Below are 22,500 nucleotides of genomic sequence, written 5' to 3'. Positions count from 1 at the left end.
TATTTGTATTTGACTTTATTAAATGTATTTATATTAGAAACACAACATGTGCATATAACAAAGAGTGCAAAGTCTGCAGGCAGTAGGAAACACGTGGTTAAGTGTAGGGAGTAAAACTGATGGCAGTCTAAAGTTCAAGATTTTTGGAGCTCTTTGTTCAGTGGATCAGATGTTTGATGAAGCTTTGTGTCTATCTACCACCACTACTGTTTTCTGTTTATTTGTTACTGACTGGCAGGACACCTCTGCCTCTGTTTCACTTTATGTTGCTGGTAAATAATATGGTTGTAGTAGTAGGCTAAAGTTAAATTATTTCGTATGCACTAATTAAAGGGGCAGAGCTTTAAGAGACATTTTAGCTTTTATATTCTATAAGATATATTTTTTGTAAGAACCACGATTAATAAATATATTTCAGTGAATAACTTATTGTTCAAATCTGTATATAAATATGTACATAAAGTGTTGTAATTATATTGTAAAATGGATGGATGGATGGACGTTTAAAACAAAACTGTTATTATTAATTAGTAAGTATACATTTTTTGAGCCTTTTTAGAGAAAATCATATCATTGTAGTAAATTATGCAAATTACTCGATGATGTCATGGTGACCACACCCATAGCCACGCCCCCACCGCCACAGGTATGTTGGCAGTTTATGGGAAACACTGAAATATATGTATTATTGAAATTGCCTACCCTTTAAACTTTAATAGTATCCAGTATTGCAACAAATATTACAGTATATTATCATAATTTCAAATCATGTTTTTGTCTAAATAAAAATACTTAACTTTACAGAAAATTCCCCATTAAATTAATAAAAATGACAATACATTTTACCTTGTTATTTACAGCATATTACTGTAAATTGAAAAAAGACGACTACCGTTTTTTGCGTTAAAAATTCTGTTGACTGAGCTGCCAGTTTTTGACTGTAAAATCTACAGTTGTTGTTTTTAACGGTGTATTACTGTAAATGGAAAGACGGTACATTTGTTTTTACGGTAGAAAAACCGGCAGCTAAGTTGCCAGAATAAAAAAAGAACTTGTGCTGTTTTCCCATGAACAATATAATGTTGTAAAAACCAAAAATTCTGGCAACTAAGCTGCCCGCTTTTCCCCCCAAAAAAACAGTGGTACTGTTTTTCCATTTACCGTAAAATGTTGTAAAAAAAAACCCCACTATATTTTACAGTCAAATTTTATAAAAGGAAAGTTTTTACTGTAAAATGGACAGTCCACTTAAAACAATTTTTATAATTAATAATGAAATCCAGAGGCAAGTTCATACATTATTCGCTGTTACAAGTGGCCCTCTGATGGCAGCCATAACTGCCATGTGGCCCTCAATGAAAACCAGTTTCACATCGCTGATGTAGACGATCTGTATCTGCTGTACAGATTGACTTTGGGGGAAAAAAAGTGTTGGATACTTCTCTTGTTGCCTTATTTGTATTTGACTTTATTAAATGTTTGGGTAGAATTTTATGAAGAAAAAACAGTTTTTTGTGAAGTAATACAGAAATGTATTAGTGCTGTTTATCTATTTAGGGCAGGGGTCGGCAACCTTTACCACTCAAAGAGCCATTTTGGAAAGTTTCACAAATTAAAGAAAACAATGGGAGCCACAAAATTTTTTTGAAAATTTAAAATGAAAAACACCGCATACAAAGTTTAAATTGCTTTGCGCTATGTTAACCAGGGGTCTCTGACACACGCACCGGCACGCATCTCAATATGGAAATTTAATGTTAGTGCGACCCGCGACTTTTAATTGAGTGGCACTTGATAGCGTCTTTCTTCCCAACCCCCTCAAATTTCCGGGAGACTCCCAAATTTCAGGACGTGCTGGCACTGCTTTTTAGCGCCCTCTACAGCCTGCTCAAACAGCGTACCTGCTTGGCCTTATGTTGAATGCAACTTTTGCTTGCTCACGTAAGTGACAGCAAGGCATACTTGTTCAACAGCCACACAGCTTACACTGACGGTAGCCGTACGAAAACAACTTTAACACTGTTACGTTACAAATAAGCGCCACACTTTGAACCCACACCAAAAAAGAATGACAAACACATTTCTGGAGAACATCTGCACTGTAACACAACATCAACACAACAAATACCCAGAATCCCATGCAGCCCTAACTCTTCCGCTCAACCGACACACGGAGAGGGGGGGGGGGGGGTTGATGTGTGGGGGGGTTTGGTGGTAGCGGGTGTATAATGTAGACCGGAAGAGTTAGGGCTGCATGGGATTCTGGGTATTTGTTGTGTTGTGTTTATGTTGTGTTACGGTGCGGATGTTCTCCAGAAATGTGTTTGTCATTCTTTTTTGGTGTGGGTTCACAGTGTGGCGCATATTTGTAACGTAACAGTGTTAAAGTTGTTTTATACGGCTACCGTCAGTGTAAGCTGTGTGGCTGTTGAACAAGTATGCCTTGCTGTCGCCTACGTGTGCAAATAAAAGCAACATATGACATGTGGCCGGGCTGGCACGCTGTTTGTAAATGCTATAGAGGACAATTAATGCAGTGCCATTAGGGCACGCCCTTGATTAAGTCATTAGAGTGAAAATAGGATAATATTTGCCCTGGGAGATTTCTAGGAGAGGCAGTCTCCTGGGAAAATCGGGGGGGGGGGGGGGTCGTCAAGTATACTGGGAAAACCGGGAGGGTCGGCAAGTATGCAGCTGAGCCGCATCAGAGTGGTCAAAGAGCCGCATGCGGCTCCGGAGCCTCGGGTTGCCGACCCCTGATTTAGGGCTGTTCAAATAAACATTGATTGATTGATATTTTATTGCGTAATGTAGTTCATCATAGAACTGGCACCCAGTGTAATTTAAAAAAAAAAGAAAAAAGTATCGACTCATTACTCCCAAGAACCGAATCATGATTCACAGCCCTACTGTACATACTGTATTTCACAATGCATTTACCAAAGGTCAGCCATTCAGTTCAGGTAAACTCCCAGCAGCTGTGCTAACTGAAATGTGATTTGGAAACCTTCTCAGAAGGAGTTGATTTTGCAATCAGACCATGTTTGTCACAGCAGACATTATGGGGCCCCACTCAGTGGCATACAAAATATATATTTTGATAAGGGATGTTTAAATCCAGTACTAATAAGGTGATGTGAAGTAGAACGATTACCTTAATGATAAAACCTCGACGGTTTGTCGCATTACCGTTTGAAATGAAAATGATCGTAAAAGCGTGATTGATAACCCCACTTTGACGGTGATACTGCTCATTTCTGTAGAAGCAGCGCACGCGCAGATTGCTACTTTACAGCCAGCATGCGGATTTCTAGGTAGCAACCAGCTGCTGTTGTGCGATCACCGAGCATTTGGAAGTTATCCTATTAAAAAAAAAAAGAAATGTATAGAGAAAGCTAAGGTCTTTTAAGTAATTCTCTGAGGCCTCAAACATCAGGTTGCAGAGAAGCAAGTCTATGCTGCTTCCCTTTACAAAATGTTAAGATTTTTAAAATAATGGTGGACACCTCATATTAAAAGAAGGGGTCGACAAAATTTACTGTCGACCCAGCAACACTCAGAATAGCAATTGAGAGGACACACAAACATGACACACAACAATCTAAAAGCAGTCAAACAAAAATGAATATTATCAACAACAGTATCAATATTAGTAACAATTTCAACATAGCGTTGATTAAAAATCCCTCATTGACATGATCATTACAGACATTTAGAAAAATAAAAACAAATAAAATAAGTCATATTTTTGGTTCATTTAAAGGCCTACTGAAAGCCACTACTAGCCACCACGCAGTCTGATAGTTTATATATCAATGAGGAAATCTTAACATTGCAACTAGAGATGTCCGATAATATCGGTCTGCTGATATTATCGGCCGATAAATGCGTTAAAATGTCATATCGGAAATTATCGGTATCGGTTTTTTATTATCAGTATCGTTTTTTTTTAAGTTTTTTTTTATTAAATCCACATAAAAAACACAAGATACACTTACAATTAGTGCACCAACCCAAAAAACCTCCCTCCCCCATTCACACAAAAGTGTTGTTTCTTTCTGTTATTAATATTCTGGTTCCTACATTATATATCAATATATATCAATACAGTCTGCAAGGGATACAGTCCGTAAGCACACATGATTGTGCGTGCTGCTGCTCCACTAATAGTACTAACCTTTAACAGTTAATTTTACACATTTTCATTAATTACTAGTTTCTATGTAACTGTTTTTATATTGTTTTACTTTCTTTTTTATTGAAGAAAATGTTTTTAATTTATTTATCTTATTTTATTTGATTCATTTTTTTAAAAAGTACCTTATCTTCACCATACCTGGTTGTCCAAATTAGGCATAATAATGTGTTAATTCCACGACTGTATATATCGGTTGATATCGGTATCAGTAATTAAAGAGTTGGACAATATCGGCATATCGGATATCGGCAAAAAGCCATTATCGGACATCCCTAATTGCAACACATGCCAATACGGCCGGGTTAACTTATAAAGTGCAATTTTAGATTTCCCGCCAAACTTCCGGTTGAAAAAGCCTTTGGAGGATGACGTATGCGCGTGACGTAGCCCGGGGAACAGAGGTATGAATTGTATTGAATACAATACAAAAAAGCTCTGTTTTCATTTCATAATTCCACAGTATTCTGGACATCTGTGTTGGTGAATCTTTTGCAATTTGTTTAATGAACAATTGAGATTACAAAGAAGAAAGTTGTTGGTGGGATCGGTGTATTAGCGGCTGGCTGTAGCAACACAAGAAGAAGGACTTTGAGGATAGCAGACGCGCTAGCCGAACGACCTCACCTTAAATTCCTCCGTCTCCGGGCCGCCAACCGCATCGGTGATCGGGTGAAGTCCTTCGTCGTACCGTCGATCGCTGGAACGCAGGTGAGCACGGGTCGTGATGAGCAGATGAGAGCTGGCGTAGGTGCAGAGCTAATGTTTTTATCATAGCCCTGTGAGGTCCGGTTGCTAAGTTAGCCTTAGCGTCATTAGCAACAGCATTGTTAAGCTTTGCCAGGCTGAGATCTATTAACCGTGTAGTTACATGTCCATGGTTTAATAGTATTGTTGATCTTCTGTCTATCCTTCCAGTCAGGGATTTATTTATTTTGTTTCTATCTGCATTTGAGACAGATGCTATCACGTTAGCTCATGCTAAAGAGCTCCGTCGATGTATTGTCGTGGAGATAAAAGGCACTGTGAATGTCCATTTCGCGTTCTCGACTCTCATTTTCAAGAGGATATAGTATCCGAGGTGGTTTGAAATACAAATCCGTGATCCACAATAGAAAAAGGAGAGAGTGTGGAATCCAATGAGCCAGCTTGTACCTAAGTTACGGTCAGAGCGAAAAAAAATATGTATTTCACTGCATTCTAGTCCGTCACTCTAACGTTCCTCATCCACGATTCTTTCATCCTCGCTCAAATTAATGGGGTAATCGTCGCTTTCTCGGTCCGAAAAGCTCTAGCTGCGTTGAAAACAATAGGAAAATATGAGGGAGTGAACAACTGACTACGTCACGCTACTTCCGGTAGGGGCAAGGTTTTTTTTTTTATCAGAGACCAAAAGTTGCGAACTTTATCGATGTTGTTCTATACTAAATCCTTTCAGCAAAAATATGGCAATATCGCAAAATGATCTAGTATGACACATAGAATGGATCTGCTATCCCCGTTTAAATAACAAAAATTCATTTCAGTTAGGGCTGCAACAACTAATCGATTAAAATCGATTATAAAAATAGTTGCCGATTAATTTAGTCATCGATTCGTTGGATCTATGCTATGCGCATGCGCAGAGGCTTTTAATTTTTTTATTTTTTTTATTTTTTAAATAAACCTTTATTTATAAACTGCAACATGTACAAACAGCTGAGAAACAATAATCAAAATAAGTATGGTGCCAGTATGCTGTTTTTTTTCAATAAAATACTGGAAAGGATAGAAATGTAGTTTGTATCTTTTATCCGATTATTAATCGATTAATCGAAGCAATAATCGACAGATTAATCGATTATCAAATTAATCGTTAGTTGCAGCCCTAATTTCAGTAGGCCTTTAATAGTTGAAACTAATTTAAATAACGGATCCCATATGTTGAACTCTTCAAATAGACACAAAGTCGCCAACCCAAGGGACGGCGTGGTGCAATTGGGAGAGTGGCTATGCCAGCAACCTGAGGGTTCCTGGTTCGATCCCCAGCTTCTACCAACCTAGTCACGTCCGTTGTGTCCTTGAGCAAGACACTTCACCCATGCTCCTGATGGACCGTGTTTAGGCCTCGCGTGGCAGCTCCCGCCATCAGTGTGTGAGTGAACGTGGAAATAGTGTCAAAGCGCTTTGAGTACCTTGAAGGTAGAAAAAGCGCAATACGAGTGTAACCCATTTACCATTTATTGCATGTTAGAACGCAAAAAAACCCCAAAACCTTTTGTCTTCTTGTCTCTCATAATGATTGTGAACCATCGGCAAAATTAAAAAAAAAAAAGTCCAGTTCCCCTTTAATGAATCCAGATGTGTACTCCTCTTCAGTACCAGAACGGTATTACTCACTATTCCAACACCCGAGACTCCCCCTGGAAGATGAACTGGCCAGTTGACGGTGAACAAGTCAGAGTCTTTAGTACGGACGAGTGAGTCTCTTTGTGACGAGGCACAAGTGAGCGATTGTGTGTCACGTATTGCAGAGTGCACACTCAGTCCCTCGTGTTAGCGCTGCCACGTACATGCAATGCTAACAAAACAATTGCTGAGTAATGACAATGCAGCCAACAAAGGAGGAAATTGAACCTCTTGTTAGTTGGAACACTTCTTTTTTTTTAAACCGCTATGGAATCTAACTCAAACCACACAACTCTTGTCTCAAGATGGGCGATACGGACTCAAATCTTTATCATGATATATAAAACCCCAAACCAGTGAAGTCGGCACGTTGTGTAATTCGTACATAAAAACAGACTACAATGACTTGCAAATCCTTTTAAACTTGTATCAATCAATGTGGATAGTGGATCTAACATAATAGTGAGAGTCCAGTCCATAGTGGATCTAACATAATAGTGAGAGTCCAGTCCATAGTGGATCTAACATAATAGTGAGAGTCCAGTCCATAGTGGATCTAACATAATAGTGAGAGTCCAGTCCATAGTGGATCTAACATAATAATGTGAGAGTCCAGTCCATAGTGGATCTAACATAATAGTGTGCAAATCCAGTCCATAGTGGATCTAACATAATAATGTGAGAGTCCAGTCCATAGTGGATCTAACAAAATAGTGTGAGAGTCCAGTCCATAGTGGATCTAACATAATAGTGAGAGTCCAGTCCATAGTGGATCTAACATAATAGTGTGAGAGTCCAGTCCATAGTGGATCTAACATAATAGTGAGAGTCCAGTCCATAGTGGATCTAACATAATAATGTGAGAGTCCAGTCCATAGTGGATCTAACATAATAGTGAGAGTCCAGTCCATAGTGGATCTAACATAATAATGTGAGAGTCCAGTCCATAGTGGATCTAACATAATAGTGTGAGAGTCCAGTCCATAGTGGATCTAACATAATAGTGTGAGAGTCCAGTCCATAGTGGATCTAACATAATAGTGTGAGAGTCCAGTCCATAGTGGATCTAACATAATAATGTGAGAGTCCAGTCCATAGTGGATCTAACATAACAGTGAGAGTCCAGTCCATAGTGGATCTAACATAATAGTGTGAGAGTCCAGTCCATAGTGGATCTAACATAATAGTGTGAGAGTCCAGTCCATAGCGGATCTAACATAACAGTGAGAGTCCAGTCCATAGTGGATCTAACATAATAGTGTGAGAGTCCAGTCCATAGTGGATCTAACATAACAATGTGAGAGTCCAGTCCATAGTGGATCTAACATAATAGGGAGAGTCCAGTCCATAGTGGATCTAACATAATAGGGAGAGTCCAGTCCATAGTGGATCTAACATAATAGTGAGAGTCCAGTCCATAGTGGATCTAACATAATAATGTGAGAGTCCAGTCCATAGTGGATCTAACATAATAATGTGAGAGTCCAGTCCATAGTGGATCTAACATAATAGTGAGAGTCCAGTCCATAGTGGATCTAACATAATAGTGGGAGAGTCCAGTCCATAGTGGATCTAACATAATAGTGAGAGTCCAGTCCATAGTGGATCTAACATAATAGTGTGCAAATCCAGTCCATAGTGGATCTAACATAATAATGTGAGAGTCCAGTCCATAGTGGATCTAACATAATAGTGAGAGTCCAGTCCATAGTGGATCTAACATAATAGTGAGAGTCCAGTCCATAGTGGATCTAACAAAATAGTGTGAGAGTCCAGTCCATAGTGGAGCTAACATAATAGTGTGAGAGTCCAGTCCATAGTGGAGCTAACATAATAACGTGAGAGTCCAGTCCATAGTGGATCTAACATAATAGTGAGAGTCCAGTCCATAGTGGGGCCAGTAGGAGACCATCCTGAGCGGAGACAGGTCAGCAGGGCAGACTTCCCCAATCGATGCACAGACGAGTGGTCCACCCTGGGTCCCGACCCTGGACAGCCAGCGCTTCATCCATGGCCACCGAACCTGAAGGAGAGGGGGGCAGAGCAGAAAAAAAACGGCAGATCAACTGGTCTAAAAGGGGGGTCTATTTAAAGGCTAGAGTATACAAATGAGTTTTAAGATGGGACTTAAATGCTTCTACTGAGGTAGCATCTCTAACTGTAACCGGGAGGGCATTCCAGAGTACTGGAGCTCGAATACAAAGCGCTCTATAGCCCGCAGACTTTTTTTAGGCCCTGGGAATCACTAATAAGCCACAGTTCTTTGAACGCAGATTTCTGGCCGGGACATGTGGTACAACACAATCAGCGAGATAGGATGGATATTCAATTGAATAGACTGCAGAGACAAGATACTTAAAGTTCAAACTAACTAAAAAGCATCTATCTATATCTTGACCAAAAAAAAACGACTAGTGTGTTGTTTGGGAGCAGTTGCTAATGGTTATGTGCAGTAAAACCTTTCATGAACTCAACTCACCTTAATGTGTGTTCTTAAATTTGTGTTAGATGAAGAGAGCAGTTAGGATTTTGGTTGACAGAGTAAACAACAAAAAATTAAGGTTTTGGGCGTTGTTTTCTCTAAACACATACCGTAATTTCCGGACTATAAGCCGCTACTTTTTCCCCTCGTTCTGGTCCCTGCGGCTTATACAAGGGTGCAGCTTATATACGGCCTGTTCTTCTCCGACACCGACGAAGAGGATTTCGGTGGTTTTAGTACACAGGAGGAAGACGATGACACAATGATTAAAGACTGACTTTTCATATACCGGTCTGGTTATTTTGATAACGTACAGGCGAGCACTTTGTATTACTTTGCACCGTTGTATTATTTGTACTCTGCACGAATGCTGTTCGCCATGTCAAAGATGTGAAAGTTTGATTGAATGATTGAAAGATTTATTGTTAATAAATGGGACGCTTTGCGTTCCCAAACAGTCATCTCTGTCCCGACAATCCCCTCCGTGGTAGCAGGAACCCCTAAATACTACGGTAATTACACATCAAAACCCTGCGGCTTATAGTCGGGTGCGGCTTATATATGGAGCAATCTGTATTTTCCCCTAAATTTAGCTGGTGCGGCTTATAGTCAGGTGCGGCTTATAGTCCGGAAATTACGGTACATTTGTCTAAATATGGCCAAGGACATGCATCATTGTGGGTTTCCTGCACGTCGTCTTCATCAGTAATGGAAAATCTAATCTCCGGGAGAGAATTCTTCTGCCATTTCCTCGTATGTTTTTTTTTTTGAGTGGTCAGCTTGAAGCGTCCCTCTGTCTCCGACTCCCTAGTCGTCATGTGACATGAGTGCGTGTCTGTTATGGTTTTACTTCCTGGTTTCGATGACTTAGACTTAGACAAACTTTAATGATCTACAAGGGAAATTGTTCCCAAAAAAAATCTCTGCTCCTTCAGCTTTGTGCCTACACGCTTTTTCCGTAGTTGTAGTAGGAATGTCTTGCCGCGATCCCCATAGCGCTGGAGGGGCAAGGAGAGCGCAAACAGCTCAAAGCCAAACACAAAACTGCCCGAAAAGACAAAGAAAAGTAACGAAAACGCACAAAAGCGCCCAATAACCATAATTAGTGGTTTATTTAGATACAAATCTTCATCTATTTAGCCTTATCTTGCCTCTGATTGGCCAGTCCATAATGTTTGGCCCTAACCTTCGCCAATTGTGGGTCATCATACGAACATCAACCAATCATCATGTATGTTCTCCGTATGTATGGATGTTCTCGTTCATCCAGGTCATTGGATATTTTTTGCTTGGATTCGGAGTCCATTTTCTCTCTTTGTAGCTCGTAGCTTTGGCGGGAGCTACCTCACTACATCAATCTACAAATAGCTAAGCTACAGGAATCGCCACTTGTTCAAAAAGTAGTGACGCTACTGGCAAATGTAATTACGCTACGAACAGGGTTTCCCGCAGCGCTTTGTTGTTAAGGCGGCCGCCTTAACAACAAAGCGCCACTGCCTAAACTAAAGTCTTTTACATTTTTTTAATTTAAATTTTTTTAAAATTATTATTATTAATTTTTTAATGTTTTTGTCCTGTAAATTAAGCATGATGAGTTGAGCATATGTCAGCATGTGGCCTCACTTTTAACTTTTTTTCAAATGCTTATTGCAAACGCTTATTTACAGTAAGTCATTAATTCATACTTGCCAACCTTGGGGGGGTGTTTGGGGGCGGGGGGCGTGGTTGGGGGCGTGGTTATTTACAGCTAGAGTTCACCAACTCGAGTATTTCATATATATATATATATATATATATATATATATATATATATATATATATATATATATATATATATATATATATATATGTATATGTGTGTGTGTGTATATATCTGTATGTGTGTGTATATATATATGTATGTATGTATGTGTGTGTATATATATATGTATGTATGTATGTGTGTATGTATGAAATACTTGACTTTCAGTGAATTCTAGCTGTATATATATATTTTTATTTTTATTTTATTTACATAGAAAACAAAAAAAACAAACTTGAATTTCAGTGTTCCAGTGGCTATCCATTAGATGGCAGTATTGTCCTGTTTAACTTCTCCGTTCATGATGAGTATATCATTTCGGCCGCCATGTCTGTAATTTCCTCGTTCTTCTGCTTCGTCTCCTTGTTGTGTGCGCAGTTGTGCACTCTATAAAAGCCCTAGATGTTATGACGTCTTTTGGCAGGCAAGCTGTTTATTTTGTGGGAAAGCGGACGTGAGAACAGGCTGTCCCCACTCAGTCTCAGGTCCGCATTGAGCTGGAGGGGGCGTGCCCTCCAGCTCCGGCTGAATACCGGGAGTTTGTCGGGAGAAAATCTCTGCCGGGAGGTCGTCGGGAGAGGCGCTGAATATCGGGATTCTCCCGCTAAAAACGGGAGGGTTGGCAAGTATGCATTAATTTGACTTAGTCATTATTTTGTCTTAGTAAGTCAATATTTACTAAGTCAAAATAATGACATACTTAGTATCTCAGGTAACTAGGACTGTTTTGTTTTTACTTTACGGAAAAAATATTAAGATATCAGTGTTTCCCATAAACTGCCAAGATACCTGTGGCTACGGGCGTGGTCACCATGACATCATCGAGTAATTTGCATAATTTACTACAATGATATGATTTTCTCTAATGTAGTGGATTGTCCGAAGCTTAAACAGGCAACAAAAGTAGTTTAGTACAACAAATTTATTTACCCATTATCAGAAGTGCAGGTTGAATTAAGTTGGCCGTGCAGACAGACCACATGTTACTCCGGAGCAAACAAGACACACACAAGCCAAAATCACTGTCGAGTTCCGGTCTTCTGCCATTTTTTATATGTCTCTTGTGCGTCATTGTTTGTTATCTAAATGCGTCAATGTCTTGTTGTTTTCCCTATCTGTTCCATAACAACTCGAATCCTTTAGACAGTCAACACATTCTGTAGACAGGTTGGCACGACTTAATATTCACTTTTGTCCCACAACTGGTCCATTCAATGGCACAAAATACAAGAGAATTGAAAATGAGCGGACATTCTTAAAAGACAAGAAATATAGGTCACTATATAGGACACTAAAAAGGCTCAAAAAATGTATACTTACTAATTAATAATAACCGTTTTGTTTTAAACGTCCATCCATCCATCCATCCATTTTACAATATAATTACAACACTTTATGCACATATTTATATACAGATTTGAACAATAAGTTATTCACTGAAATATATTTATTAACTGTGGTTCTTACAAAAAATATATCTTATAAAATATAAAAGCTAAAATGTCTCTTAAAGCTCTGCCCCTTTAATTAGTGCATACTAAATAATTTAACTTTAGCCTACTACTACAACCATATTATTTACCAGCAACATAAAGTGAAACAGAGGCAGAGGTGTCCTGCCACACAGTCAGTAACAAATAAACAGAAAACAGTAGTGGTCAAATACAAATAAGGCAACAAGAGAAGTATCCTACACTTCTCTTTTGTAAAGTAAATCTGAACAGCCTATATGGGCATCTACATCAACTATATGATTTGCCTGAGAAGCTGGACAGGACAAAAAAAAAAAAACAATTTTTTTATTTTTCTAAATTTTTTTATTTATTTGTGGCGGACGTAATTCTTTCGTGGCGGGCCGCCACAAATAAATGAATGTGTGGGAAACACTGGATATATATCGTATATTGCCATTCAGCACACGGAGCGGAAAACACGACCAAAAATTGTAGGCTTCTTCACGCGACGAAGCCGGCCTACTTCACCACAGTCTGTAGTCTATTGCCCGCCCAAGGCTACGATGAGATGGAGACGTGATGGTGGCGACAGGCCAAATTACGCTGTTCCTTACACCCACCCAGTCCCTTACCCGTCCGTCCGCCTGTCCCGGGCGAAGCCCCCTTCCCCCTGGAGAGACACCACCTTAACTAACAAATATTCTGGGGGAAACACTGACGTAGCTTTGCTACATGTGGCCCGTTACTGTCCATCACTGCTCAATAAGCGCACATAAAAAATAAAAGCCGCTGTCATGTGTCTCGCTCCACTCTGTTCTTGTCCAGTCCACCTCTCAAGTTCTATCTTGATGACCCGGTGCCGGTGTGCCGTTCCACTGGAAAACATGACAAGCCAACGTCAAAGAGCGCGAGTGTTGGAATGCATGCTTGCCATGCAAGAAATGTGGGGGGTGGTTCTATAAAGAGACATTGTCTTTCCACAAGTGGTTTTTCCATAAGAAATGGTTGGTATGTATTACCAATGCAAAGGAGGTTGAACTGCCACTGCCGACTGACTGTTCGCAGTCTGAAACACTAATCTTTTTTTTGGTTGGTTAAGTAGATTTTCATGTGATTTTGGTCAGGTGTAATATTGCGTAAGACACTACCCAACCTGACATGCCAATGGAACACTATGTGCACCATGTGACATAATGTCAGGTGTATTAATAGGCAGTACTATTTTCTGCCATAGCATATTGCAACAATACCTTAGCGATGCTGTGCATATTTCACATGAATAAAAAAAAAGTCACACAGTTTTTCATACAAAGGTGGAAGTAATTCACGCATTTAGAACTCTTAATACCCAGGAGTGCTCCAAAAAAAAGGATTGACATCCAAATCGAGATTTGTATTTATTCCGCTTTTAATTCGATTAATAATTTTCGAGAATTTATCAATAAAAAAAAATGTTTTTTTGGATTGAAACCATTAAACAACAATTATACAATACTGTTGCTTTTATTAATGTTTTTGTTTTCCTTTTTTCATATTGTAAGTATTATGACCCTCCCTTTAGTAGGGAAGAGTCCACTTTTCCAAGAATGCGCTAGCTTGATGCTAATATACAGTACAAGCCAAACGTTTGGACACACCTTCTCATTTCAACGGATTTTCTTTATTTTCATGACTATTTACATTGAATATTGTTACTGAAGGCATCAAAACTATGACACCTGTGAAGTAAAAACCATTTCAGGTGACCACCTCTTGAAGCTCATCGACAGAATGCCAAGAGCGTGCTTTTGATTGATTGATTGATTGATTGATTGAGACTTTTGTTAGTAGATTGCACAGTACAGTACATATTCCGTATAATTGACCACTAAATGGTAACACCCGAATACGTTTTTAAACTTGTTTAAGACGGGGTCCACGTTAATCAATTCATGGTATAAAAAGGTAGTTCCCATACCGGGAGTCGAACCCGGGCCGCCTGGGTGAAAACCAGGAATCCTAACCGCTAGACCATATGGGACTGCAAAGCATTTATCCGAGCAACGGTTGGCTATTTTGAAGAAACTAGGATGTAAACTGTGTTTTCAGTTACTTCACCTTTTTTTTGTTAAGTAGATAACTCCACATGTGTTCATTCATAGTGTTGATGCCTTCAGTGTCAACCTATAATGTAAATAGTCATGAAAATAAAGAAAACGCATTGAATGAGGAGAAGGTGTGTCCAAATTTTGGCCTGTACTGTACATTGGCTTTGCTATTGACATGCTACTGATTAGCATTAGCGATTTTACATGGCGATTTCAACACCTCCAAATTTGTTAATGAAACATTTGACTAAGATGCACGTTAGAATGAAAAACAGTTGGTGCGTGATAAGTACAGTTCTGGTGCTATATCAGTACCCATCCCTAGGCCGCACAAAGTATTCACATTTTAACCACGTGACTAAATTAGTTCACCATTGCTACCGACAGATAGTGACCCTGGGCTTTGGTAGGCCTGAAGTCATTATTCAGTGCAATGGCAGACTTTTTAACCCAGTTCTAATTCTCGTATGTACTAATTATGTGTCCAAAATAGAGATGGGGATTTTTGGGCACTTCACGATTCAATCCGATTCTTGGGGTGATTCGATTCAGAATCAATTCCCGGTTATTAATTCTGTTTTCTTAATAATAATAATAATGATATATGTTATTTGTAAAAGCACTTTACATTGAGCAAACAACCTTGAAGTGCTACAGTGCATTACTTTTTTTTTTTTAAATAAATAAAAACTAGAACAGCCTAATAGCTAGAACCAGCACACATATGTCTAAAAATAAAGGCTCTTAAAAAAGAAAGAAGGGTTTTTAAGCCTTTTTTAAAAGCATCCACTGTCTGTGGTGCCCTCAGGTGGTCAGGGAGAGCGTTCCACAGACTGGGAGCGGCAGATCAGAAAGCCCGGTCTCCCATTGTTCGGAGTTTTGTCCTCGGAGGTTGGAGGAGGTTAGCCTGTCCGGAGTAGAGGTGTCGTGTGGAGGATTTGGGGGTGAGCAGTTCTTTGAGGTAGAGGGGGGCATTTCCATGGAGGCACTGGTGAGTTAGTAGGGAGACTTTCTATTCAATTCTGAGTGAAATTCTTAATACTCTAACCACCATTGGTTCAAAACAACCCCAAAATAAATTGACTACATAACCGTATAATGTTTTGTTTGACTAGTTTCTGGTTAAAAATAAGATTTTCCACCTAAACCAAACCTCTTCTCCCTTTTTCTAGTGTGTTGAATGTGGTTGTTCTCCATGCACTAACAAAGCATCATGGTAGAGATTGGTCGTGTTTGTTGTGAAAGCTGAAGTATTCTTGGAGATGTCACTGTCCATCCATTACCTGATAACACAACCAGTTCTATAAAGGAAACATGCAAGTTGAGAGCACAAGAGTTTGAAGTGCAGATGGAACATCCAAAGACATGATATAAAGCAGGGGGTGTCCAAATGACAAGTGCGGGTCCGCCTGTGTCTTCAATTTGGCCCACGAGACATCACAAGTTGAACAAATAATTGGACTGGGAGTGGTGCATCCATGTCATATATAAATATCTAGAGCAGTGCTTTTCAACCACTGTACCGCGGCACACTAGTGTGCAGTAAGATACAGTCTGGTGTGCAGTGGGAGATTATCTAATTTCACCTATTTGGGTTAAAAATATTTTTTGCAAACCAGTAATTGTAGTCTGCAAATTATGTGTAGTTGTTGTTGTGTGTCGGTGCTGTCTAGAGCTCGACAGAGTAACCATGTAATACTATTCCATACCAGTAGGTGGCAGCAGGTAGCTAATTGCTTTGTAGATGTCAGGAACAGCGGAAGGCAGTGTGCAGGTAAAAAGGTGTCTAATGCTTAAACCAAAAATAAACAAGGTGAGTGCCCCTAAGAAAAGGCATTGAAGCTTAGGGAAGGCTATGCAGAAGAAAACTAAAACTGAACTGGCTACTAAGTAAACAAAAACAGATTGCTGGACGACAGCAAAGACTTACTGTGGAGCAAAGACGGCGTCCACAATGTACATCCGAACATGACATGACAACCAACAATGTGCCCACATAGAAGGATAAAAACAACTGAAATATTCTTGGTTGCTAAAACAAAGTAGAAATATCACTCAAAGGAAGACATGAAACTGCTACAGGAAAATACCCCAAAAAAAGAGAGAAAAAGCCACCAAAATAGGAGCGTAAGACAAGAAGTAAAACACTACACACAGGAAAACACCAAAAAAGTCAAATGATGTGACAGTACACCTACTTTGAGACAAGAGCTATGTTGATGCATGCTTGGTTATGGTTTAAAGTCATACCCAACAATTGCGACAACGGCTTTTTACTGTCAACTGAGTTTCGTTTTTTAATGATTTCTGCTGGTCGTGTGCCTCCGGATTTTTTCAACGCAAAAAATGTGCCTTGGCTCAAAAAAGGTTGAAAAACACTGATCTAGAGGTCTGGGGCCGTACTTATCAAGCTTCTTAGAGTGCCATTTTACACCCAAGTCCTGAGAATTTGCGAAATTTAGTCCTACTCTCAAACTTAAGAATAAAAGCTTTTTATCAACGTTCTTAAGTCTAAGAATCACTCCTACTCTCCACGATATTTAAGAGACCTTCAGAGGTGTCTTAAGTGGTTAGGAGTTGCCAGCAGGGGATGGCACTGAGGCGAGAGAGACGTGCGCGAACGTTCAGGGAACGGAACAATGTTTTTTTTTTTTTTTATGACGAGCAGCTGATCAAACGGTATCGTTTAGACAGAGCGGATATTATTTTTGTCACAGATTTAATACTTTTCGATTCCTTGTTGATTTCTGCATGTGTCTGCAGTGGGCTAGTATATATAGAGCCACCCACACCAGTTTCAAATTAGTTGCCTAATTAATGAATTGGAAAGAAAATGTTATGACAGTAGCGTATGTGTGTGGCCGTGAGGTGAGTGACGTCAGTGAGTGTGTGGGCGATAGAAGAGAGGGAGCGGTAGCGTGAGTGCCGGCGGGGACTAGTTTGTTTTGTATTATTTTGTAGTTTATTGTCAAAATATACACTCCCATTGTCCACTTAAATATTTCCAAGATATTTCTTTATTCTTAGACAACGGATTCCCTTCCGTGATTGGTCATTTCTATGGACACAGAAATGACGTCACCTAAAATTCCGTTTACGGCACATAGTAATGTCGTAATTCAGCTCTGAGTGTGACACTTAAGATTCAGTCCTACACTTCGCTGAAAGTGTGAGTAAGATGCTTGATAACTAACTTTTAAGTGCAGCTTTCAGCGAAGAATTTATTTACTCTTAAGTCAACTCTTAGCAGACTTCTTAGGAGTCATTCTAAGAAGCTTGATAAGTACGGCCCCTGTTTGCTGCTAATTCGTCGCCATCTGGTGGCCAACTAATGTATCTCTGCCAATAATTGTACTTTCCAAGAAGGTGTAGCACAGCATTCACTTATGAGCCAATCCAAACAACCTTCCCTAGTCATGGTGCAGGGGGAAAACAATCCACCAGCACACAAATTCAACACACATGGTTACACAAAACACAACCTGCTCTGTGATCACGGCGCCGCTAAAAGTACATCCTCGGCGTTAACGCTTATAATAACAATATCACTAATACTTGGTTAATATTCAGGTCACAAGGCTGGTTTTTGATGTTACTTTTTTTTTTTTTTAAAGGGGCTTTATGAGCATCATAGATTACTCATGTTAGCTGCATCGTTAGCCACCTCGTGCTTGTCCTATTTTACAAATTACAATGCGTAAAACAAAGAAAAATGTCCATAAAAGTGCTGTTTCCTTTTGGAGGAAATGTCATTAAATATAATATTTATCCAATACTTTTTATTTTGCCTTATAAACCTTATAAACTTCTCACCCTGGACACAAACTATTCTCCACTCTCCCCTCAGGCAGGAGACCACAGTCCATCCAGACCCACACCACCCGCCACCTGAACAGTTTTTTCCCCTCGGCCATCAGGCACATGAACTATAACAAGATCTGATAGCTCAGTTACAGCTCATTTTATTACCTATTCTGTGTTATGTCTTTTATGTTGCACGATTGCACCAGTGTACAGCTCTGGTAATGCGTACATTCGCACCCACCTGCACAAATGTACTTCAAAATGTAACAATCAAAATAAATAAGACTTTTTTTTTTGTTTACTAGGGCATGCATATATAATATGCATTAGTTTGACCATTTAAAATCAACGATAATAAAAAGGAGATGCTTGGAAATAGCATAAAAATGCCCCAAAAACTTGGAAAAACGCGATTCATAGCGTTACTTTTTGGTGTAACCATCATGAGCGTTCTGTTCAGGTATATTTATTTTATATTTTGATAAATCATCATATTTATGTATTACTACATTTAAATAGGTATTGATCAATCTTTAAGCTGTGTGTATTTTATTTCAGTTTGCTTTTGACATCTTATTTAGAATTGTAGTTGGAACTTTTACAACCTTGTGTTGCGCTCATGGTGGCGTAACCAAACTAGATTTTATTTTGAATATTTATTCCCTTTTTTACATTTAGTATATTGAAATATCCATTTATAAACATTGAATACATTTCAAATATCAATAAAATGCAATTGCCTTCATCTTTAGTTACACCAAGTCATGAGCGTAACACTAAGCTTCATCACTTTGATATTGTAATATCTCTAATTCTGGTGGTGTTTTATGCTTTTTTCTTTTTGGAACATGTACTATACATATAATACAATAAAGTCCCATATAAAATTATGTTTCTAGCAATACTTTAATTTTGCCTTTCAAAGTAACACTCCAATGTCCATTAGTGGAGCTATACACACCAAGAAAAAATTGTAGTTTGTGAACCCGTTCTCAAACAATGGCAATAAAAACTATTCTGATTCTGATTCTAATTCTGAAACGCCACTAAATCCATCATATTAGAATAGAATATATCTTTATTGTCATTGTACATTGTACAACGAAATTGCAAGCAAACTAATTTAGTGCAAATTCATAATAACACATAAAAAACATAAGAACATGGTACTCCGATGAATAGGTAAAAATACATAAAATCCAACAGGACAGGACTAACTTGATCCGTCCTAATTATACTGCAAGTCCAATTGGTTTTTCGCACTGTTGTCTTCTGGTGCAATTATGAAGCTATTATAAATATACTTTACAAGCCTGCCAATGGCACAGGGGACTTGCCGAACCATCAACATCCTTTCTATTTTGCGTGCAAGCATGACTTGAAGGGTGTGTCTGCGATCAGAATAAAATACGAGCAAGTCTCATGTGAGTTTCACCGTAGTTTACCCAAAGGACACCATTGTAGTTTGTAATATATGGAAGTATGTTTATATGAATGCCAACTGCACACTTTCACTTGGGTCACGAGGCCGGCTATTTTGAATGTGGCCCTCTATGGGCGAATGGTTTCTTTGTGTGTGCGTATAATCCTGTAGTCTGCTCATTACGCTTTGAAGCAGAATGGAGAAATGAGGACTCATTTGCCCTGTCTGAACTTGCAGGGTGACTTTTACGTAATCCAGCGCTTTGCGTTTTACAGCTCGTCTTGTCAGATTGGAAATAACGGCTGTGTGACTTGGAACTATTACATAATTCACTGTATGGCCCCCCCTTGGGAATTTCAAGCATTTTGATGGACTATTTATGACAAAGTAGTCAAATACAAATAGTCACTCTGAATGGCTAGTTATAGTGTTTATTTTTAGTCTCCTTCTGCTGCCTCATAGTAAGGGATGTATATCGAATAACGATGTTTTTTGGTACCGGTTTTTAATTAGGTCATGAAGATTCTGGACCAACGATACTGCTGTCGGTATTTTTTGGTTCCAGCCGACCGACTTACTTATGACTAGGGATGATACTCGAAACCGGTTTTCTCGGTTGTTCGATAAGAAAAGAACCGAGTCCTCGGACTCGAATCCCTTCTTGAGAACCGGTACCCGTTATCGAGACCACTATAGTAAAGAAAAGAGTTGGTTCTTTATTCGAATCCTTCGGAACGAATCCCGTCCCGACCAGAAATGCTCCGTGTGACATCACAAGAAATCAGTCACGTAGCTCAGTCATTAGGCTCAGATAGCGAAAGCAGGAAAAAAATGGACGGGAAAAAGCGCTCCAAGGTGTAATAAAGTTCAAAACAAAAGGTATAATCCAATGAATAATTTTACTGGGAGATTTTAGCAGGGTAAAACACATGACGAACACTTTTACCACCAACCGGAAACATAGCAACCAGGCTAGCAACGCACCTCCTTTACGGCAGCTGTCGCAACGTTCTTAAAACAACCGCAGCACATACATATATATACAACATATCTCCCTTTTTTAACTTTTGTTTTTCTTTCCTTGTAAACAAAACAAAATCACACTGCAGATGTGTTGTTTGTCTAATTATAAATAATGCAGACGAGGCGTGTTGGCTGAGTTCTTGACGTTTACTTTCACAGCGTGGCAACATGAAACACTTTTCGGGGCTACCGCGCATGCTCGTAACTCCCGTTGCATGCTGGGTAGTGTAGTTGTTATATTCTCTAGCTCATAACATTTTTCCCCCCATAAAGAAATAATGTTAACTCAATAAAGTGTATTTCTTTTTTTAGTTTTAACTTTTCATTTTTTAGCATTGTAACCACATTTGCAAACAACTTTTCTCTTCATAGAATTTTCTTTCAATAAAGAAATAAAGTGCAAAAATGTCAAAGCATCATAACAAACAGTTATGTCAAATAGCAGCAGAAGTGCACTTTTTGGAGAGCTGTATTATTTTCAGTATTGTGCCCAAGGGACTGATTTTATTTAACACTATATTATTATTTATACACCTATAGTAATCACAGAGACAGGTTGTTTTTGTGTTACTGTATATATTTGTTTTTCTGAAAAAATCCCACTTAACATACTTTGGGTAACAACAGTAAATATTTATTTATTTATTTTATTTTATTTTTTTAGGTGGGTAACAGTCAATATGTATTTATTTATTAGATTTTATTTTTTTCTTATATAATAAAAGTGAGCTTTTGTTAAACCAAATATTGTGTGTTTTTTTCCCATATACAACAACCTATCTGGACTCGATAAGAGAATCGATAAGGAATCGGTTCGATAAGAGGATTCGATAATAGGCTCGAACTCGATAATTCCTTATCAAACATCATCCCTACTTATGACAAACTGTCCCATTCAGTTCAGCTGCCAGTTGAATAATGACAAATAAGGAAGCAACACCACACAAAAGTTTGTAACACAACAATGTTTCCTCATCGAGGTCACGCACGCTGTGTCAATTTGAATTGAGCGCGCTTTACTCCCGACGAGTCACAACCGCGTTTTATCAACCATCCTCTTAGCGACCCGTTAATCCACAGGCCACTATTAATCTACTCTAAAAAGTTAAAAATTTAGATACCGTATTTTTCGGACTATAAGGCGCGCTTAAAATCCTTTCATTTTCTAAAAAAAAGACATTGTGCCTTATAACCCTGTGCACCTAATGTACGGAATAATTCTGGTTGTGCTTACTGACCTCGAAGCAATTTTAATTTGGTATAAGGTGTAATGATAAGTGTGACCAGTAAATGGCAGTCACACATAAGAGATACGTGTAGACTACAATGTGAAACAACACCAAATTTTTAAATGTTCCATTGAAAATACAGAACATTACACACGGCACTCAAAAATGTGTCAAAATATTTTAGTACGACTTTGAAGCCGCACCGCTTGATGGATTGTCGGCCCATTACGGCTACCGTAGTCAGAGATACAAGTATTACTATGGTGTGTGTATAAGGACCGCAATATGGCACCCATTAGTAGACATGTTATCTGCCGTTTTGTTTCACAATCTTATGCATGTCAGGTTTAAACATGGATGACATCTACTAAAACAGACAAGAAGCAAGGAAATAAACAGAGACAGGGTTCAATTTTGCTCAATTTGAGGAGAGACGCGTACACCTGTACCCTTGCACAGTGTCATCATGCTCTGACGAAAAAAGGTTCACGCCTCCTCTTTTATATGAATATTCCCTGTTTACACAACAACAGCTGTTTCTAAGGACTGGGGGGTATGTAAACAAACATTTTTGGTCACATTAACACAAGAGAAAAAGATTCCTCGGGCCTGGA

The 22,500-nt window shown here is 38.9% G+C and overlaps 1 protein-coding gene and 1 non-coding gene across 2 annotated transcripts in view; one reads left to right on the top strand and one right to left on the bottom strand.

Annotated features, from left to right (window-relative positions):
* Positions 1-22,500, top strand: part of relt (RELT TNF receptor) — a 52,420-nt gene that overhangs the window by 1,343 nt on the left and 28,577 nt on the right.
* On the bottom strand, positions 14,269-14,340 carry trnae-uuc (transfer RNA glutamic acid (anticodon UUC)). Its single transcript has one exon. It is a non-coding gene; the product is annotated as a tRNA-Glu (tRNA).

The sequence above is a fragment of the Entelurus aequoreus genome, linkage group LG13, assembly GCF_033978785.1.
Source record: "Entelurus aequoreus isolate RoL-2023_Sb linkage group LG13, RoL_Eaeq_v1.1, whole genome shotgun sequence".
Classification (NCBI taxonomy): domain Eukaryota; kingdom Metazoa; phylum Chordata; class Actinopteri; order Syngnathiformes; family Syngnathidae; genus Entelurus; species Entelurus aequoreus.
This window is presented reverse-complemented; position numbering and strand designations above follow the sequence as displayed.